This window comes from Triturus cristatus, chromosome 9 (assembly GCF_964204655.1).
Source record: "Triturus cristatus chromosome 9, aTriCri1.1, whole genome shotgun sequence".
NCBI classification, from domain to species: Eukaryota; Metazoa; Chordata; class Amphibia; order Caudata; family Salamandridae; genus Triturus; species Triturus cristatus.
Genome location: NC_140592.1, coordinates 493,638,619 through 493,661,929, shown reverse-complemented (window position 1 = coordinate 493,661,929; position 23,311 = coordinate 493,638,619).

The following is a 23,311-nucleotide window of genomic DNA, read 5'->3' as shown; positions in this document are numbered from 1 at the left end:
TTTAAGGTAAGTATTGAATAGTATAGGGGTAAAAATTACTATTCTAACTCCAGGGGGTGCAACAGTAGGGTAAGTGTTGGATAGTATAGGGGTAAAAATTACTATTCTAACTCCAGGGGGTGCAACAGTAGGGTAAGTGTTGGATAGTATAGGGGTAAAAATTACTATTCTAACTCCAGGGGGTGCAACAGTAGGGAAAGTGTTGGATAGTATAGGGGTAAAAATTACTATTCTAACTCCAGGGGGTGCAACAGTAGGGCAAGTGTTGGATAGTATAGGGGTAAAAATTACTATTCTTACTCCAGGGGGTGTAACAGTAGGGTAAGTGTTGGATAGTATAGGGGTAAAAATTACTATTCTTACTCCAGGGGGTGCAACAGTAGGGTAAGTGTTGGATAGTATAGGGGTACAAATTACTATTCTAACTCCAGGGGGTGCAACAGTAGGGTAAGTGTTGGATAGTATAGGGGTAAAAATTACTATTCTACCTCCAGGGGGTTTAACAGTAGGGTAAGTGTTGGATAGTATAGGGGTAAAAATTACTATTCTAACTCCAGGGGGTGCAACAGTAGGGTAAGTGTTGGATAGTATAGGGGTAAAAATTACTATTCTAACTCCAGGGGGTGCAACAGTAGGGTAAGTGTTGGATAGTATAGGGGTAAAAATTACTATTCTAACTCCAGGGGGTGCAACAGTAGGGTAAGTGTTGGATAGTATAGGGGTAAAAATTACTATTCGAACTCCAGGGGGTGCAACAGTAGGGTAAGTGTTGGATAGTATAGGGGTAAAAATTACTATTCTAACTCCAGGGGGTGCAACAGTAGGGTAAGTGTTGGATAGTATAGGGGTAAAAATTACTATTCTAACTCCAGGGGGTGCAACAGTAGGGTAAGTGTTGGATAGTATAGGGGTAAAAATTACTATTCTAACTCCAGGGGGGGCAACAGTAGGGTAAGTGTTGGATAGTGTAGTGTAATATTATGTGTTGTAATGGTATGCGTTGTAAAGGTAGTATGCGATGTAATGGAACGCGCACGTAAAAAACAAAAAAAAACAAAAAATTGGAAAAAAAGATTTACTATGTTATACTACTATATCTTACCTGTTTGGTTAAAAAAAAAGGTGAAAAATTATATATTGCAGAATTTTTAAAATTTTACTATAGTGATTAAAGAGAATATAAAGTAAAAAAAAAGATGTAAAAAACCTTGCAAAAAAAAAAAAAAAAAAAATTTCACACACGGTAAATATAAGAATTAGCATTTAAAAAACCATATTATAATATAATATTTTTTTATTTTTTAGTCTCTATTTTTGAATGTGTGTATCAAAGGTTATATTAGGGTGAGCGGAGGTCTGCCACTCTATCACAAGGATGATGTCATCAGTGATGTCATCAGTGATGTCATCAGTGATGTCATTTGAGATGTCATCAGTGATGTCATGAGTGATGTCAGTGACCATGTTATGAGTGATGTTATATGTGACGTCATCAGCAGTGGATTGCGGGTGCGCGAGTTATAGTTAGCTTAACTAACTATAACGGGGGAATTTCATTTTTTTACGAGTGAAATGTCCAGCTAACTATAACGTCTGTGAAACCTATGGTTTTTTCACTGAATTTGCAAGGTTTTTTAAATGCTAATTCCTAACTATAACGTGTGTGAAACCCATGGTTTTTTCAGTGAATAAATATATATATATATTATCTACTGGCGGTCGCCAGTAGATAGTTATAGTTAGGACCCTGTTTCCATAGGAAATCCGCAACATTCTATTTGGAATAACTTTGGCGCCGGTCGATGAATCCTCGCGAAATTTTCAAAATAGGTGGGGCGCTACGCTCCGCTCCTACCCTGAAAGTCTCGGGGGGATTCGTCAAGCGGGGGCTGAGAAAAAAGGGGGGTCCCAAAACGCGTTTTTCCCATGCATTTTTCCATAGGACCTTTAGACACAGCTACAGCCCGAACGGCTGAACAGAGTTACTTGAAATTTGGCAGAGAGGTAGTCCTCAGGTCAAGGAAGTGCCTTTTGTAGGTCTGGTGTAAATCTGTTCAGTAGTTCCTGAGAAAATAGCATTTCAATCAATATATATATGTGGGCGGAGCCTAACCACACATCTCATCCTGAGATCTGATTGGCTGTCAGCACTTCATCCAAGAAGTGTTGGCAGCCATCTTGGGACCAATATACATGATAGCACCTCATTAAAAAGCATTGCAGTTAATAGAAGATTTTAAGACTTTAGTTACATTATAAATCATTTGTTGATGGTACCATACTCATTTTAGGAATTGTGGTATGTTCTAAGGTGATTTCACCATGTGAAAAAGCCTTCTGCTGGGATATCATGATTGAGAGAAAAATATTTTCTCATGCTTTTACCACAGAGGTTTGGAAGGTGATCTATAAGCTAAACTGAGAGCTTATTTTCTGTAAATTCACATTATCTTTCTCAGTCATGTGAGAATGAAGTCTGACATTCTCAGTAAAACATGTACATCCAACAAGGGCAGAGACTGTCAGTTGATTCCTTTGTGTTCTACTGCAGCTTTCCAGAGTGTTCCAAAGAACTACTAGAGCGCTAACCGTCCTACTTATGATAAATGTATGGCACACCTGAAGCCATCTTGCTTGGATTAAAGTGGTAACTCTTAAAACATTTAATTTAAAATGGAACAAAATGAGGTGGTTCATTTTTCCATAAAAAGTATGATTAGTGCTGCATAAAGAAAAAATTAGGGCACATTTTGAGTGACTTCTCAAATCCTGGCATGCAGACTGAAACATGCACTTTCAATACCAGCAGCAGTTTTCCCTGGTGAGCAGTAGCTTTACTACAGTGATCTAATGAGCAAAAAGAGTGCTAACATTCTGATTTTATGGCAAATGTGTGACACATTTGAATGCCTTCTTGATGGAATCAAAGTAAAAAACTGAAAGTATTTCCTACTGAGGAGACTGCAGTAAATGAGGAAATTAGGAAACTTCATAACAAATAAGTCTCCCAAGATGGCCACCAGAGACAAAAGAGCCCAAATGTAGCCCAAATATCACCCAGATGTAGCCCAAGTATAGCCCAATGACAGAATGTCCAAGAATGTTCTTAAAAACAACTAGAGCACTTACTGTCTTCATTATGACAAAAGTATGGCACACCTGAAGCCATCTTGATTGGAATAAACTGGTAACACTTAAAACATTTAATTTAAAAAGGAACACAATGAGGGGGTTCATTTTGCCATAGAAATTATGATTAATGCTGAAGAAAGAAAATGAGGGCACATTTTGAGTGACTTCTCAAATCCTCTTCTATTTCATTAAAAAATTCTGACATGCAGACTGAAACATGCACTTTTAATACCAGGAGCAGACTTCCATGGTGAGCAGTAGTTTTACTACAGTGATCTAATGAGCAACTAGAGTGCTAACATTCAGAATTCATGGCAAATGTGTGACATATCTGAATACCTTCATGATGGAATCAAAGTAAAAAACTGAAAGCATTTCCGACTGAGGAGACTGCAGTACATGAGGAAATTAGGAAACTTCATAACAAATAAATCTCCCAAGATGGCCACCGGAGACAAAAGAGCCCAAATGTAGCCCAAAATCACCCAGATATAGCCCAAATATAGCCCAATGACAGAAGTGTGCAAAACACTTATTATTTTGTGTTTTTGCAGTGTTATATAGTGCAGACTTGTCAGGTATTGGAGTGCTTTACATGAGCATTGGTTACATCACACAAGAACAAATTCATTTTGGTTGTAGACATGGGGAGACTAAGTGATTTGACCAGAATCACAGAATGTCGAGCTGAAGCAGAAACTTCAACCTGGTTCCCCAGTTGCAAAGTCTGCAGTTCTGGAAGTAACACCACATCCTCTCCCCTAAGTGCAACATTTAATCAAGTTGTCAACTAGATAAAAAAACATAAAGATAACAAATAATTTAAAAGTGCTTTGTCGCTATTTGAAAACTCAGAAAATATGTCCTTATTTTAGTCTTTTAGAGCACTAACCATAATTTTGATGCCAATAAGACCCTCTCATATATGTAATTTCTAAAGGAATGCTCTAGGTATTACAGTTTTGATTACATCTAGATGATGTCAGGCGCTCCACACTTTTGTAATAAATATAGAATGTTAGCAATCTAGTTGTTCATTAGGATACTGTTGAGAGGCAGAGGCCAGGGGCACGGACTCTGAAAATTGAAGGCAGGTAGGAGGGTGCAAAGGCAACAATTTAACCACACTGAGCAGGCAGGAAGGGCCGTGGAAGCACAACAGACTATGGAGGGCAGTGGAAAGGGGGGCAGGGGCAACAAACCAACAATACAGGACTTGCAAGAGAGGCTGTTGGAGGGAAGATCTATTACGGGTCAAGGAAGCTAGGGGCGGTCCCCAGAGCCCCGGGAGCCACCACAGAACTGAGCAGGAGAGTGAGTCAGGGACAAAAGGGGCACCTTAATTTGAGCCGGGGTGCCTAGGAACGCTTGCTCCAAAAATGAAGAAAACAGACATATGAGACATGGAATTGGAGGCAGAATACAATGGCAGTTTAATGAGAAGATGCAACTTCAAAGAAACCGCAGAATAGAGACCTAAAGTACAAAATACAGAATCCAGATAATCATACAGCTGTCATGATATTCTCTGTATCTCAATTAATGGACTGACAGAGAGAGAGAGAAAACACATCTATAAATGCATCATGAGAAACAAGTTACACCAAGGAAATTGTTACCTAGGGACACTCACATTTACTCTTAGAGCAAGCATTCCTGCAATTACAATACAACATCTTTTAAATGCAAAAGTAAAGAGAACAATGGTTAAACATAACATGACATTTCATATAGGTAAAATAGAATAAGATACTTCAAGCAAAGCCGAGCAAGACATTTTAAGCAAAGGAAGACAAGAGCTCCCAGTTCTTGGGGAAAACCTGCACAGCCTGTTAACCTACATACAGACGGCGAGGTTGTCCGTCGATATCTGTGGGTGCTCCCTTTTTATATCATTTTGTGGGCTCCTTTGCACGCTACATCTACCTACGTATGCTACCCAAAAGCTTCGTCTGCAGATTTTACCAGACATTTCGTCATTTACCCACTTAATGCTGACAATGGACTGGGTGAAAAGGTCAGTCTCTCAGGCCAATCGCTTATCGTAAGTTCCATAGAGCAAGCAGAAAATAATGGGTATTGTACAGGAATTCAATATATTCATGTATAAAATCTCCTCAGTTCTCCTAACTTGACGCTCTGCGGTTGCCACTTCCTTAAAAGCGGGAAACCTGCCCAGGAAGCAAGTACCAGTCCAGGATGCAGCCTACTGTATGTCGACAGCTTCAGGGGGATGTTGAACTTTGATACCGAGCACGAAGCACTCGGGTAGGGTGGGGGCTACTAGTTTGGAGCAGAAGGCCTCGCAGACCTGCCTTCAGACTGCTATACACTAAAATTGCAGAGCTATGGTCAATTTAACAAAGAGGCCTACATATTGAACAGAAGGGCCTACACAGGGGTTTTATGCTGGCTGAGTGGTAAGGATGTCTCAGGATAATTATATAGCAACACAGGACCCGCTGGTCAATTTAATACGGCCTACAAATGCGGCTGGCAGGGCAAGGACAAGGGTCTCATACTTCAGGTGTGGACAGAACGGGCCAGGGGCCCCCTGTGATACAAAATCTATCCTCCTTCAAGGCTGTGGCAATGTAATAGACCATTGTGGGCAGAAGGAAGAGGCAATGGTAGTACAACCATACATGCCAACAGACCCGATTCAGCCAGGAAATGTCCAATGTTTTTAAGCTCAAATGGGCTTTATTTGATCTGTCTCCTGTCTACAATATCCTCTTTTTCAATGTAACTCTAAGGGGAAAATCAATACCCCAGTTTTTTTTCAAAATCTCCCTCTTACCAAGTTCAAAATGTTCGCAAGTATGGTACATTGGATCATGGAAGGAAATGGGATAGGGACATGGACTTGGATAACAGAGGACAGGAGAGACATGGAGAGGTGCACCAAACTGACCCTGCAGGGCAGGCATCAGGGTTTGCAGCAGCACAATACACCACACAGGGCATGCAGGACGGGAGTGCAGCACAACAATCCATAGAAAGCAAGAGGGAGGGGACAGGACCATGCACATGGACAACAGAGAACAGAGGGGCAAGAGGCAATGGTAGCTAGCTGACCATAATGGACAGACAGGAGAGAAGGCTGCAGCATAACAGACCATAAAGGGCAGGAGGGACGGATCAGGGGCATTACAATGGAACAGACAAGCCAGGAGGGAGGGAGTAGGGGTCTGCACATGTAAATAGAGGGCTGGGGGCAAGGGGGCAGGGCAGGAGCAGCAAGATGGCCATGGAGGTCAGGCAGGATGGGCACTAGAAGCAAGACACAACATGAAGAGCAACAGTGAGACTGTGATGGCATACACACAGACCATGGAGGGAAGGTGGGAGGGGGTCAGGGGCAGCTAACTGACCACACAGGGAAGGTGGGAGGGGCCATGGCAGCACAGAATACCATGCATGGCAAGTGGGAGGGTTAGTGGCAGCACAATGGCTATGATGGGCAAGAAGGAGGGTGCAGGGGCATGCACAAAGGACGATGGAGGATAGAAGGGAGGGTCAGGACCTGTGCACAGACAAGAAAGTTCAGGGGAAGGGGCCTCACAACAGACCACACGGGGCAGGCAGGAGGAGCAGTTGCAGCACAACAGACCAGGGAGGGCAGAAGGGTGTGGCAGTACAATGGACCATGTAGGACAGGAGGAAGAGGATAGAGGCATGGCATGTGGACAGGCAGGGTGGAGGTGGCAGGGACAGGTTACAGTCATCTGACAATGCTAGGCAGGTGGGAGGGGAGTGGCAGCTCAACAGAACACTCAGAGTAGATAGGAGTGGCAGGTCCATGGGACATGGTGGGCAAAAAGGATGGAGCAGGGGCATGCACAAAGACATCGGAGGGCAGGGGGAAGGAGAATAGGGGCAGCAAGCTAAGCACAGAGTTTAAGCAGGAGGTCAATGATGGGGCATAGAATTGGGCAATGGAGGGCAGGAGGAGTGGACTGGTACATCATACTAAATTGAGGGCAGTGGCAGCACATCAGACCATGCATGGCAGGAGGGAGGAGGCTAGTCCATGGATTCACACAACAGAGGATAGGGAGGAGGGGGATGGGGCAGCAAGCTAACTGTTCAGAGAAGGCGGGTATTAGAAACTTTATTGTTTTTAAAACATTTTGTCTGTGCAAACTACTTAAAATATGAACAAGTATGCAGCATAATCTCACTTTTATTCAGGAAGAAGAAGACGTTAGTGACTGTGACTCCGGGCTCACTTGGCAAAAACACCCCCTGACCCTCCACCCCCTATCGCAAAATGTAATGCCCGTGAAAAGGGTAGGTGAACACAGTGTTATATAGAACATAGTCCTGAGAGCACGATTGAAAATGAAAACTAGATATAGTGTATGGTATAAACTATGCACCAAAAAGTGTGATATAAGATGAACCAGGCGTGAAATATAATATGCAATACATTGTGCGCAATGACAGATTCATTGGAGAGCGCGAGATAGCACAGGCACTAGCGTGTGCTATGCGATATGCGCCTTGGAGTGTAATATGCACAGGGCAGTGTTGTGTAACCTAACTAGTCTCTAAAGTTGTAATATAAAATATGTGCTGGGGAGTGTAACGTTGCATATGCACTGTGACAAAGATATGGATCCCAAATTGTAATATGTATGGCATAGCACTGTGCGTTATAACATAGGCATCGAGGAAGGCACGTTAGATGGGGCAATATAACCCGTGCGAAGACAAGTGTGGCATGACATTTTCACGGGGTGGTGTTACAGTGCACATGGGCTAGAGAGTGTCATAGCATATGCACTAGCTAGTGGAATACAATACAGAGGTGTGTGGCACTCGGCAGGCAATGGTGGGTGTAACACAGCATTGGGCTCTGTCAGGAGCGTGCTGTGACTCGCAAGTGATGTTCGTCCCCTTTCCAGAGAGTAAAATAAAAAGTATTACACATCCGGCAGTGGATGTGTGTTTTATTAACTGTGAGGGGGGTTTCTTGCATAGTTTTGGTCGAATTTTTGTCGAATCCCCTTTGAATGGCTTGGTGTGCATGTGTATTAAATGTGCCCGTCAATAGCTACCCATGTTTGTATAAATAAACGACAAGGGTGTCTACCGGGATTAGGCACGGTAGAGCATCAGACATGTCAGAGCTTCACTAGTGGTGTAAATACATTCCACGTGGATTAATTGCATGCATAGTCGCCTTTTAATGAATATCACGCAAATCGTCATGGTGATAGGTACGTACGGTTTGTCCAGCATGTCCTAGGTGTGTCTATAAATATATATTTTTTAAAAATAATAAAAAACAGTGGCCGGCCCTGGGGATTGGGGTCAAAAAAATATAATTAGGAGACAGGCCCTGGGGGATGGGGTCATCAGGGCCAATAAATTAGAATAAGAAGGGGAACCACACAGCCCCCCTTCTTAAAAAAATAAAATAAATAAAAGACTGGCATCGTGCCGGAGGCCATGCCCCCTCCATGCAGCACTCTGCAAACGCGCCCCCAACAGGCATCTCCAGTATGCGCCAGGGAGCTGCGCTGCAGACAGGTGTTCTGAGGCCAAGCCCCTTTTTACACCTCTCTGCAACGCAGCTCTGTGGCGCTTACTGGAGGTACCTAGTGGTCTAGTGTGACCCTAGGGACCCTTAGGATTCAAGGGGACTTAATCTCTCAACTTAGAACAGCCACAGGGCGCGTTTACACAGTGGTGAAGGGAGGGGACGGGGCCTGAGGTGACGTGTGCAAACACGCACCATGGCACGTTTTAAATTGGGGATATAATTTCCCTTCAATACTGAGGGCCCCTGGGGGCTAACTAGCCCACCAAGTGCTTCCAGTAAGCGCCACTGAGCTGCATTGCAGAGAGGTGGTCCAGGCCGTGCCACTTTTTACACCTCTCTGCAACGCAGCTCTGTGGCACTTACTGGAGGTACCTAGTGGGCTAGTTGGACCCTAGGGACCCTCAGGACTCAAATGAACTTAATCTCCCAACTAAAAACGGACACAGGGCGTGTTTACACAATGGTGAAAGGAGGGGACGGGGCCTGAGTTAACGTGTGCAAAAACGCCCTGTGGCCTGTTTTAAGAGGTAGTTTTAATCCCCATGCCCTATTATATACTAGGGGCTTATAGAGGAGGTAAGGCTAATCACAGGGGGACCCCAACGCATAATGTTCCCTAGTGTATGTAGGTGTTTTCACTGTATTCTAAGTGTCTTTTAACATAGCACTGGCTCTAGGACTGGTTAGTCAGACTCAGTTACCACCAGTATCCGTCTGAAAAAGTTGAGGGTACAGGATGATTTTGCAACAAGGCTTCTTTCTGCTCTTCTTTTTGTTCTTTCTGCACGTTATCCTTCTTCCTGCACTTATCTTCGTATTTGAGGACTTCTGTTGCTTCTTTCTGCACTTCTTTTGTTTCTTTCTGTGCATTTTTTCTTCTTTCTTCACATGTCCTATCTCTGTAGGCATAGTTAGAAATTAGCATTTAAAAAACCTTTGAAATTAACAGAAAAAACCATAGGTTTCAGGCACGTTATAGTTAGGAATTAGCATTTAAAAAACCTCAGAAATTCACTGAAAAAACCATAGGTTTCAGGGGTGTTATAGTTAGCTGGACTTTTCACTTGTACAAAACCATTGAAATTCCCCCGTTATAGTTAGTTCAGCTAACTATAACTCGCGCGCCCGCAATGCACTGCTGATGACGTCACATATTACATCACTCATGACATGGTCAGTGACATCACTCATGACATCACTGATGACATCTCAAATGACATCACTGATGACATCACTGATGACATCATCCTTGTGATAGAGTGGCAGACCTCCTCTCACCCTAATATAACCTTTGATACACACATTCAAAAATAGAGACTAAAATTTTCAAAACAATGGACATACCAATACCAGTTACAACAACCTCTTCAGTAATTCTAAGATCCACATACACATCCACTCATTCACCAACAGTCCAATACAGTCACTCATACATGTACTCACTCATCATATGTACTCATACACCTATACATCCTGTTACACAATGCCACTCATCCATAGTTACTCACACACATAGTCACTCATGCTAATAAAGAATCAAACATACATTTACTTGCATATACAGTTATACACACACCACCACACTTACTTCTACGGAAACTTACACATACTTAGTCTTTTAAACAATCACTTATAGAAACACATACTTATTCATACAGGAACTCTTTCAATCTCTCACTCTCACATATACTCACATATATACACCAATAGTCACATATACTAGTTTAAAACATATGTAGTTACTCATAAAGACACTATTGAGACAGTCATTCACTCACTAACACACCCATACACACACTCATCCACCCATACAGTCCTGCACACATACTGTGTTCAACACATACAAACAGTGAGTCACTCATTCATGCACCTATGCACTACGTAATACCCCCACCGAACCATGCAGACACTCAGACTGATACTCAAAAAACCAACTAATAACCTATATAGACACCCATGTAGCTACTCACCAACCCATGCAGCCACTTATACACAAAGTGAGAGACTGATACAGATATTTACATATTTAAACATTACTCACTAAGCCATGTATTCACTATGATACACTTAATCAGTCAGTTACACAATCAATTTTTCAAAAACAAATCATCCATTTAGACACTTATATACCCATTTATTCTTCCATCGACCTTGAGATATACATATATAAAACATATTTAATTTTCAGAATAACACACATTCACTGGATGATGTCATCAGTGATGTCATCAGTGATGTCATTTGAGATGTCATCAGTGATGTCATGAGTGATGTCACTGACCATGTCATGAGTGATGTAATATGTGACGTCATCAGCAGTGCATTGCGGGCGCGCGAGTTATAGTTAGCTGAACTAACTATAACGGGGGAATTTCAATGGTTTTGTACAAGTGAAAAGTCCAGCTAACTATAACACCCCTGAAACCTATGTTTTTTTCAGTGAATATATATATATATATTACCTACTGGCGGTCGCCAGTAGGTAGTTATAGTTAGGACCCTGTTTCCATAGGAAAACCGCAACATTCTATTTGGAATAACTTTGGCGCCGGTCGACGAATCCTCGCAACATTTTCAAAACTAATGGGGCGCTACGCTCCGCTCCTACCCTGAAAGTCTCGGGGGGATTCGTCAAGCAGGGGCTGAGAAAAAAGGGGGGTCCCAAAACGCGTTTTTCCCATGCATTTTTCCATAGGACCTTTAGACACAGCTACAGCCCGAACGGCTGCACAGAGTTACTTGAAATTTGGCAGAGAGGTAGTCTACAGGTCAAGGAAGTGCATATGTAGGTCTGGTGTAAATCTGTTCAGTAGTTCCTGAGAAAATAGCATTTAAATCAATATATATATCTGTGGCAGCTTACGGTGCGCTTACTGCGCACTTACGGTAAGCTTACCGTACGCGTACGGTGCCGTGGGCGAGCGCGATTCTGATTGGCTGTTACAGCTTAGTAAACATTCGAATCGGTCGAAACCAGGAAGCTGCGGCTGCCATTTTCTCTCTCGCACTACGAGGGGGGGAGGAAAAACAAAGGTTGAAAACATGTAAAGGGGCATGTTAGACAGCTCCTAACCACCTAGCCTTGATTAAGGTGTCCTAATTGAACCCCCAAGGCAAAAAATGTAATTTAAATTTTTTTCGAAAAAACGCCGATTACGCTTACCGTACGCGTACGGTAAAAATGTAATATAAAAAAAAAACTATCCACACTTTCACACCCCCGTGCGCAAAAGGTGGCCGTAGGGCACCTTTTGTGCATGGCATATAATGTAATGCAAGGAACAATTAATAGATTAACTTTCACAACGAAGCGCATAATATGTCCTCCGTGTGCGGACGGTGCGCGAAGCGCATCGTGCGTACATTGCCCATCCAGCGTAACGTGGGCACGCGGTGCGCGTAGCTCACCGCGTGCCCACCGTGCGTGCACGGCACTAACTGCGTAAAGTGGGCGCGCGGTGCGCGAAGCGCTCCGCGCGCACGGAACGAACTGCGTTAAGTGGGCGCGCACGCCACAAACGGCGTAAAGTAACTTAGCATTTAAAAAACCGTACAAATTCACTGAAAAAACCATAGGTTTCACACACGTTATAGTTAGGAATTAGCATTTAAAAAACCTTGCAAATTCACTGAAAAAACCATAGGTTTTACACGTTATAGTTAGCTGGACATTTTACTGATAAAAAACCATTGAAATTCCCCCGTTATAGTTAGTGCAGGCAACTATAACTCACGCGACCGCAATCCTCTGCTGATGCTAATACTGTATTTAGATACTTATTTGCCCATGTGTTCTTCCATTAAATTTCAGCTATACATATATTACAAATATTTTTTTTTCATAAAGACACATATGTCATCAGCAGAGGATTGCGGTCACGTGAGTTATAGTTGCCTGCACTAACTATAACGGGGGAATTTCAATGGTTTTTTATCAGTAAAATGTCCAGCTAACTATAACATGTGTAAAACCTATGGTTTTTTCAGTGAATATATATATATATATATATATATATATATATATATATATATATATATATATATATATATATATATATATATGTATATTCTCGTAGTTGTCCCTCGATCAAGGACTACAAGAATAGTCAAGACGCGGCCGGTCCTGCCGCGAAGGATTGCACCGCCCGACTATTCTCGTAGTTGTCCCTCGATCAAGGACGCCACTCCACAACCGGCTTTTCTTCTGCTGTAATTGCTTTTACCGACGGGTAATTATCAGCACCAAACACTACGACTCCCAGAATGCCATTGCAATATTACTCACCTGAGAGGAGGAGCTGGGAACTATGTTCAAAGGAAGTGGTTTGGTGATCCTGCGAGTGTCAGTTAACCCCATGAAGAAGGAGAAAGGACTCCGAAACGCGTCAGGAAAAGCAATTACAGCAGAAGAAAAGCCGGTTCCTGAATAAAGTTTTGAGATGAAACGGACACGTTGTGGAGTGGCGTCCTTGATCGAGGGACAACTACGAGAATAGTCAAGACGCGGCCGGTCCTGCCGCGAAGGATTGCCCCGCCCGATAAATGAAAGGGTCCAACCGGGAGTGAATCATGTATCCCCGTGAATGGCACAACAGTCCCCTTTGAAAAATAGCCGTGCCTCTCTACTGTCTGTAGCCCACTGGAGGGCTGTGAAAAAATCTTTTAATGAACTGAGTCTTGGCAGGACCCACTGGAGGGTAATTATCGGCACCAAACACTACGACTCCCAGAATACCATTGCAATATTACTCACCTGAGAGGAGGAGCTGGGAACTATGTTCAAAGGAAGTGGTTTGGTGATCCTGCGAGTGTCAGTTAACCCCATGAAGAAGGAGAAAGGACTCCGAAACGCGTCGGGAAAAGCAATTACAGCAGAAGAAAAGCCGGTTCCTGAATAAAGTTTCGAGATGAAATGGACACGTTGTGGAGTGGCGTCCTTGATCGAGGGACAACTACGAGAATAGTTAAGACGCGGCCGGTCCTGCCGCGAAGGATTGCACCGCCCGATAAATGAAAGGGTCCAACCGGGAGTGAATCATGCATCCCCGTGAATGGCACAACAGTCCCCTTTGAAAAATAGCCGTGCCTCTCTACTGTCTGTAGCCCACTGGAGGGCTGTGAAAAAAACTTTTAATGAACTGAGTCTTGGCAGGACCCACTGGAGGGTAATTATCAGCACCAAACACTACGACTCCCAGAATACCATTGCAATATTACTCACCTGAGAGGAGGACCTGGGAACTATGTTCAAAGGAAGTGGTTTGGTGATCCCGCGAGTGTCAGTTAACCCCATGAAGAAGGAGAAAGGACTCCGAAACGCGTCGGGAAAAGCAATTACAGCAGAAGAAAAGCCGGTTCCTGAATAAAGTTTCGAGATGAAACGGACACGTTGTGGAGTGGCGTCCTTGATCGAGGGACAACTACGAGAATAGTCAAGATGCGGCCGGTCCTGCCGCGAAGGATTGCACCGCCCGATAAATGAAAGGGTCCAACCGGGAGTGAATCATGCATCCCCGTGAATGGCACAACAGTCCCCTTTGAAAAATAGCCGTGCCTCTCTACTGTCTGTAGCCCACTGGAGGGCTGTGAAAAAAACTTTTAATGAACTGAGTCTTGGCAGGACCCACTGGAGGGTAATTATCAGCACCAAACACTACGACTCCCAGAATACCATTGCAATATTACTCACCTGAGAGGAGGAGCTGGGAACTATGTTCAAAGGAAGTGGTTTGGTGATCCCGCGAGTGTCAGTTAACCCCATGAAGAAGGAGAAAGGACTCCGAAACGCGTTGGGAAAAGCAATTACAGCAGAAGAAAAGCCGGTTCCTGAATAAAGTTTCGAGATGAAACAGACACGTTGTGGAGTGGCGTCCTTGATCGAGGGACAACTACGAGAATATATAAATATATATATATATATATATATATCACCTTTTTCTAAATTTAACCAATATTTTTAATCAACTTTATATTCCAGTAATTCACTCAAATGAACGTTTAATAAAAGTGAATATGCAAAACAAAAAAGTTTTAATAAAAAACAAAAATCAACATGTTGCTGAGTATTTATTTTAATATAATGTTCATGATTGTACTTTTTGGGCTAAAAAATGTTAAAAGAAAGAATCAAAGACGTGGTGTTTGTTTGTTTTTTGCTTGTTTTCCTTTTTTTTAAAAATCAACATCTCTCTGAGTCTTTCTTTTGACATTTTTCAGCCTACAAAATGCACAGATAAAGACAACCATAAGAGGGCCTTGCTTTCAAGGTGATGAGGATAACCCTCCATCTAGAAGTGTCTTTTGAACAATATTGTAAGTTCTCCTGGGGTTTATGGATTTAATGAACCAGGAGACTTACTGTTTTTTAATGTTGCTGGGGGGCTGCTGTCCACCCTGCGGCTCCCACAACATTAAAAAATGCTTGATGATGTCCCTGCCTTTGCTAGGGACATCACTGAGGTAAAAGTAAATGTAAATAGCCCTCTCAGGGCATTATGGGGCGCTCCTTCACGGATCAGTAAATAATAAGTGAGCGGCTCCTGCCCCTAAGCCCCCAAGTCCTGTAATGGCTACCACAACATTTTCTTTCGTGTTGCAGCCAGCCAATCAGCACGCTTGATCCTATGGGATCGAAGAGACCCAAGGGAAAAAAGCCCCTTTGGCCAATCAGAATGCTCTATCTTTTGAAGTTGGGTTTGAGGGACTCTCGCGAGAGCCCCTCAAAACCAACCAGCCAGATATACAAATATTTTTGATTATTTTGCTCCTAAATTTCTCAAGAACTACTGAACGGATTTATACTAAATGACAAAAAGCACATTCTCTGGACCAAGATCTAGCTTCCTGCCAAATTTGGTGTTTTTCCATTCAGCAGTTTTTTGTGGTAACCCCGTTCAAAAAAGTCTATCGCAAATACATGGAGATTTTGCGTTTTGGGAATCCCCCTTTTTCCTGGCTCCCACTGGACAGATCACCTCAAAACTTTCCATGGATAAACTAGTCACAAAAAAGCACTTTTCAGAAGGTTTTGTGAAGATTCTTCAAACGGCGTCAAAGTAAATAACAAACTAAAAAAAGGCATTTCCTATGGAACTGTTCCTGGTTGATGATGTCGGCCCAGCGGTGGGTCGCTTGCCTCTGGATGGGGGACCCCAATATGGTCTTAGATGCAGCACCACGCTCTTCCCCATTGCAGCTGTCACTCCTTCAAGCTGCAGCTGCAGCCTGCCAGGCCTGCTGCCAGCATGAGGGAGAGGTGGCACTGCATGCATCACCCCTTCGAGCTGCCATCACCACACAGTGGCATGCAGAACTCTGTGGTGGCAGTGTCTCCCTTTGCCATAGCTGGTGGTGGTAGGGCATGTATGGGATGGGTACAAAAAAGGCAAATCTTAAATAAGGGGAGTGCAAAACTAGCAAAAAGTAAAAATTAAGTAAAAAATAAAGGGTGAAGGTGGATTGGGGTAGATCCTGCCTATGGAGCAGGAAACAGAAGAGGATGGCTAGACAGGAACAGGCTGAAGTAAACAAAGTGGCTGCGTGCTTGCTCAACGTGATGCTGCCGTTCGCACCAATTTTGAGTGCGAAATGCATCACTGGCATCATTTTTCTAGTGTGACATGTGCCAAACGCATCACAATTAGTTCTGGTTAATTTCACGTAATTTTGCAGTAATTCCGTGTAATGACGCTATGCAAAATTACATGAGTTATGCACACCCCTAACAATTATTAGAATAAAAAGGTTGTAAACAACTTTCATTTTGGACCAAATTATTAGTTAGGATGATTCACAAATTCTCCTCATTTACATATGTCTGGTTTCTAGAGCGACTAAATTGATCAGATATTGGACTATGCTTGTTTGATAAGTTTTCAGGATACAAATAGCCCCAATTTGCAAAATAACCTCTATTTTGATTTGAGAGTTTTTTGCTAGCTCTCTGATAAATTTCAGCTACTGGTCTTATAGCAATCCTGAGAGCCTTCAGTCCCTCCTCGATCTTACATATTGAGTAGATGGAGGAGAGTGAGGTAAATCCACGTTCATTAGCTCCTCTCCTTCTTCTGTCACCAAAAAAACACATCTTTCAGTTCGGTCGAATAGATAACTAAGTCAAGGTTTTATTTAAACAAGCAGAGAAGCTTTAGCCTCTAAAGGGGACACCATTTTTTTGTTGTGATCCCTCTGCGATTAACATCATAACAGGGAGAACAATGGTCATTCTCAGCTTGATCATTTATTCACAACCTTTTAAAATACTGAGGTTTTATCCCTTCGTCCACATGTGAAACTGCTTCTGAGTTTTAATTTGTAGAATTTAGAATGATTTTCATTTTAGCAGAGGCAATCATCTTCGTGACTCATGTCCTTTGCTTAGCTTTCTGATTTTATTAGAAATATGAGATAATCTACCATTGTCCTTTGTCCCACTTGCGGACTTTTCATTTCGCTTTTTGACTAATTTAATTTTTAACCAATATTTTGTGTTTTTTTACTTTTGTCCACTGCACATTTAGGGGCATATTTACAAGTCCCTATCGCCACAGGAACGTCACTTTAAACGACGTTCCCGTGGAAATAATGGAGTCACCTTATTTACAAGGCAGTAGTAAGCCTCCTAACTTGGCTTAACACCCCCTTGTAAATAAGGCACCCTTTCACGCTATTCTTAGCGTGAAAGGGGTGGTAACGGGGTGTTGTGGTGGGCATTCCGCCGCAACATCCATTGATTTTGGCACTGCCCCCTATTTACAAGTGTGGCGTAAATATGAGGCAGTACCAAAATAAAGACCAGGAAGAACCTGGTCTTAACATGGCAAAACGAGGGTGCTTTATTTCTCGCTTTTGCTGTTTCTGTATGCTGCATTGTGCAGCACACATAGAAACAGCAAAGCACCATAAATGATTGTATATGTGCAGGGAGGTGTTCATCCTGCACATATAAAATCATTAAAAGAATTACGACATTTGCAATTTCTATGTGTGCTGCACAATGCACCACTCATAGAAGTTACAAATTGCCATTTGTGATTGTTTATGTGCAGGAAGGGACGCCTTCCTGCACATAAACAGTCCTGTCGCTGCTGTAGAAGTTGAGGCCCTCCTCCACCCGCAGGCTATCACCTGCGCCTCATCCCTGGTGGCCAGTGGTAGGCCCTAGGTTTGTATCTTTGTGCCCTTTTTGCCCTCTGTTTCCCCTCGCTGCCTCTGTTGTGCCCGGTTGCATTCAGGTGCCCCCACCGCTCCCTTTCACGCCGCGGCGTCCCCTGCGGCCCCGCCCCCTCACTGTCCCTTTCACGGCCCCTGCCTCCCGCCTCCCAGCTGCTCCTCCCTCCCACATTCCCATATATGGCGCCCGCTGCGCGGTGAGGAGAGCGGCCCTTGACCTTGCTGGTAGGTTGCTCCCCCACCACACAGCTCCTCCTGTGTGCCCTGACGCTGCCGCTAATGTAGAGGTTGAGGCCCTCCTCCACCCGCAGGCTACCACCTGCGCCACATCCCTGGTGGCCAGTGGTAGGCCCTAGGTTTGTATCTTTGTGCCCGCTTTGCCTTCTGTTTCCCCCTCGCTGCCCTTGATTTGTGCCCGTTTTTTGCCTTCTGTCTCCCCCTCACTGTCGTTGATTTGTGCCCATTTTTTGCCTTCTGTCTCCCCTCATTGCCCTTGAATTATGCCCGTTTTTTGCCTTCAGTCTCCCCCTTGCTGCCCTTGATTTGTGCCCATTTTTTGCCTTCTGTCTCCCCCTTGCTGCCCTTGATTTGTGCCAGTTTTTTGCCTTCTGCCTCCCCCTCGCTGCCCTTGATTTGTGCCCATTTGTTGCCTTCTGTCTCCCCCTCGCTGCCCTTGCTTTGTGCCCGTTTTTTGCCTTCTGTTTCCCCCTCGCTGCCCTTGATTTGTGCCTGTTTTTTGCCTTCTGTCTCCCCCTTGCTGCCCTTGATTTGTGCCCTTCTTGCCTTCTGTTTTCCCTCGCTGCCCCTGTTGTGCCCGGTTGCCTTCAGGTGCCCCCACCTCCAGTTCCAGCTGCTGCGTCCCCTGCAGGCCCGCCCCCCTCACTGCCCATTTGCTGCCCCTGCCTCCCAGCTACTCCTCCCTCCCACATCCCCATTTATGGCCTACGGCAAGCCCGTCTGCGCCCGTCTGTGCTCGTCCGCGCCTGGACCACGCCCAGCGCCAGAACCCCTGGTCCTCGCACCCGCCATGACGACCACCGCCGCTACGATGCCAGCACACTCCATGCTCTCAACCCCGGATGGACCCACACCTGCTTCAAGGCCACCCCGAAACGCACACACGGTCCCTTCACCTGCCGGAACTGCAGCTACACCAGTCTCAGAGCTGCCGAACAACCCACCAAGAAAGACCCCAACCACTTCCGATGCATCCTACTGAACACCCGCTCTGCACACAAACACGCCGTCGAGCTCTGGGACCTGCTCGACACATCATCCCCGGACATCGCCTTCCTAACAGAGACCTGGATGAATGACTCCTCCGCACCCGACATCACCATAGCCATCCCAGACGGCTACAAGATCACCCGCAGAGACCGCACCAACGGATTCGGAGGAGGAATTGCCATCGTCCACAAGAACAGCATCAGGATCTCGACCAGCACCGACGACACGCTCGGCACCGCTGAACACATGCATTTCCAGATCTACACGGACTCCAACTCCGCCCTCAGAGGCACCCTCGTCTACAGAACCCCCCGACCCCAGTTCAGCGACTCCATCTCTGACTTCATCAGCACGCACGCCCTGACCTCCACCGACTACATCCACCTCGGAGACCTGAACTTTCACCTGGAGAACAGCAACTCAACAACCCTGATCAATAACCTCGCCGTCCTCGGACTGAGGCAACTCGTCACAATGCCTACCCACTCCGCAGGCCACACGCTTGACCCCATCTTCTCCGCAAGCCCCCACGTCGCCTTCTGCCACACCACTGAGCTCCTCTGGACTGACCACCGCTGCATCCACTTCTCCTTCCAGAAACCCACCATACACCACCACACCCAACAGATCCCTCGCCGCTGCTGGAGAAAAATCACTGAAGAAAAACTACACATAAACCTCGCTCTCAGCCCATCCACCAAACCCTCCAACACCGACGACGCTGCATGCAACCTCAGATACTGGATCGACGACTGCGCCAACACCCTCAACCCGCTGAACAAACCCCCCCACAGAGACACCAGCAAGAGGGCCAGCTGGTTCACCCCAGAACTTCTAGCCTCCAAGCGAGCCTCCCGGAAGCTAGAGAAGAAATGGCACAGCGAACAGACTCCGGGCACCCACGCAGCCCACAAGGACGCCACCCGCAACCACCATCACTTTATCAGGACTGCCAAGAGGACCTCCTTCAAAGACCGCCTCGACAACAATGCACACAATAGCAAGGAGCTCTTCAACATCGTGAAGGAACGCTCCAACCCCAGCTGCAACACCAACGACATCCCGCCGTCGCAAGCCCTGTGCGACTCCCTCGCCACTCTCTTCCACCGCAAGATAGCAGACATCCACGACAGCTTCAACACCCAGACAGCCCCAACAGACAGCAATACAACAGTCTCTCCGCACACCATCGACCACGACCCCCTGCTAGCCTGGACCAGCGTGAGCATCGATGTAACCATCAAGACCATGAGCACAATCCACTCCGGCTCCCCGTCAGACCCATTCCCGCACCACATCTTCAACAAAGCCAGCAGCTCCATCGCACCCCACCTGCGCAACATCATCAAGCTCTCCCTCGAGACCGCGACCTTCCCAGAGAGCTGGAAACACGCCGAGATCAACGCCCTACTCAAAAAACCCAAGGCAGACCCTAGAGACCTCAAGAACTTCCGGCTCATCTCTCTTCTCCTGTTCCCGGCCAAGGTCATCGAAAAGATCGTCAACAGACAGCTAACCTGATACCTCCAAGAAAACAGAATTCCGGACCCTTCCCAGTCAGGGTTCCACAGCAACCACAGCACCGAGACCGCCCTCATCGCCACCACCGTCAACATCAGGATACTGCTGGACAATGGTGAGACCACAGCCCTCATCCTCCTGGATCTCTCCTCTGCTTTCGACACCGACTGCCACCGCACACTACGCGCAAGCCTCCACGCCGTAGGGATCCGAGACAAAGCCCTGGAATGGACCACCTCCTTCCTCTCCGGCAGAACCCAGAGCGTCTGCCTCCCCCATTCGGATCCGAAGCCTCTGAGATCATCTGCGGCGTACCCCAGGGTTCCTCCCTCAGTCCGACACTGTTCAACATTTACATGGCCCCGCTCGCACATGTCGCCCGACAGCACGACCTCAACGTTATCTTCTATGCCGACGACACTCAACTGATCTTCTCCCTCACCAAGGATGTCATCACCGCCAAAGCCAACCTCCACGAAGGAATGAAGGACGACTAGCCGACTGAAGCTGAATATGGACAAAACGGAGGTCCTCATCCTCAGCTCCAACCCTTCAGCCTGGGACTACTCCTGGTGGCCGACGGCACTGGGGACAGCCCCGACACCCACTGACCACGCACACAACCTAGGAATCATCCTCGACTCAATGCTCTCCATGACCAAGCAAGTCAATGCCATCTGCTCCTCCTGCTTCAGCACCCTCCTCATGCTCCACAAGATCTACAGGTGGATCTCGACAGATACAAGAAGAACAGCTACCCAGGCCCTCGTTAGCAGCAGACTTGACTACGGAAACGCCCTCTACGCAGGAGCCCTGACCAAGCTCATCAAACGACTGCAACGCATCCAAAATGCCTTGGCATGACTGATCCTCGATGTACCATGCCATGGCCACATCACCCCCCACCTGAGAAACCTGCACTGGCTGCCCGTCAACAAGAGGATCACCTTCAAGCTCCTCACCCACGCAGACAAGGCACTCCACAGGACCGGCCCAGCCTACCTCAACAAACGACTCTCCTTCTACACCCCCAACCGCCAGCTCCACTCTGCCGACCTCGCACTTGCCACCGTCCCGCGCATCCGAAGAACAACCACCGGCGGGAGGTCCTTCTCCCACCTCACCAACAAGACCTGGAACACCCTCCCACTAAACCTACGAAAGACCCAAGACCTACTGACCTTCAGGAGGCTACTCAAGACCTGGCTGTTCGATCAGTAGCGCCCCCACCCCCAGCGCCTTGAGACCCTCATGGGTATGTAGTGCGCTCTACAAATGTTGTTTGATTGATTGATTGGCGCATCCCTGCATTTCAGAGGGGGCGGAGCGTGGTGTTATGCCAAGGAGGCAAATGCCACGTTCCATCAATCTGTTGTAAATATGCCCCTTAATTCTTGCGTCTCTCCTTAAGGGCTAACAATAGCTGTTTCCTATTCTGTCTCTGAAGTGGTAGGTTATGATGCAAAAACAGTTATATATTGCTATTGTTTTTCAACCTAATTTCAGGGTTATCAGATGGTACCAGGTATGTTCAGACCCATTGCATTTTACTTGATTGATACTTAGGGCTGGGTTCTACAATGACTGTTATCCGACTCAGCAGGATTAATTGTAGGATCATTAACTTTGCTAAGTTGCGATTTCATTCACAGGTCTTATTAATGAAGGAAGACATTTACTTTTTGAAGTTCCCCCATGATATTCTGAAGGAGATTTGAATGGGTTTGTTGATTTTCACTTTCTACTACAAACTCCCCTATAATGCCTTGTAGGATCCCTTGCATCAACAAAATGACATCTAATACTGCAAGGAAGAAGCTGGATTTATAGTTCAGCTAGAAGATCGTGAAGTTGGGAACATATGTTCCTCTAAGGATATTTGAGCCTTGCTCTAAAGAACCTCACCCGGTATGGAAAGCAGTTTATGCATGAGATGTCCCCATTTGATGTAATAGTGGGCTTCAAATCCTGAGTTGAACATCATGAACACTGAGATGAAGAAGGTCTTGGGCCAGTCTTTGAGCCAGGCAAACCAGGTAATAGTGACAAATCAAAACCTCTTGACTCTTGATGCTAGTTTTTGGGTGTTTTCTGACATTCACATTTCAGAGATAAGGGACTTTTTGCTAAGCAAGGATGAAATTAGACAGGTTTTTCGCCTCCTTGGAAGAATAAAAATATTTTGTTACAAAAGTTCTAATAGAGCATAATAGGGGACATCTCACACCTGTTTCTATCTCCAAAGAAATCAATGGCCTTTTATCTACAGAAATATCTAGTAAGACCCTCAATATCTTGTCTTTAAATACCATTGCACACCTCTTCTATCCCTTTGATAAAATCCTGGCTTTTCCAGACCTAAGTGGACGTGGAGAAGGATTATTGGTTCTCCAATCTCCATTGGTTGATCTACTCACCACATATGCGCTGCAATTCCTCTCATAAAGAATGAAGCCTAACACGATACTATCTAGTACCATGCAGTATGGATAAGATAATTAAGCAACAAGATTTCACATCAGTGAAGCTTGGCTGAAAAAGATGCTGAAATGGATGAATTAAATAACAAAATTGACATTGGTGCCAGAGAAGTGCAATAAAAATACAGTGTTGCTCAATAATCTCCTTCGTACAGTGGATGAAGGGAGGGCGGGGACCCATCCAGCCAGCCACCCCCCACTGCACACTGCTTCGTGAACCTACGTGGTC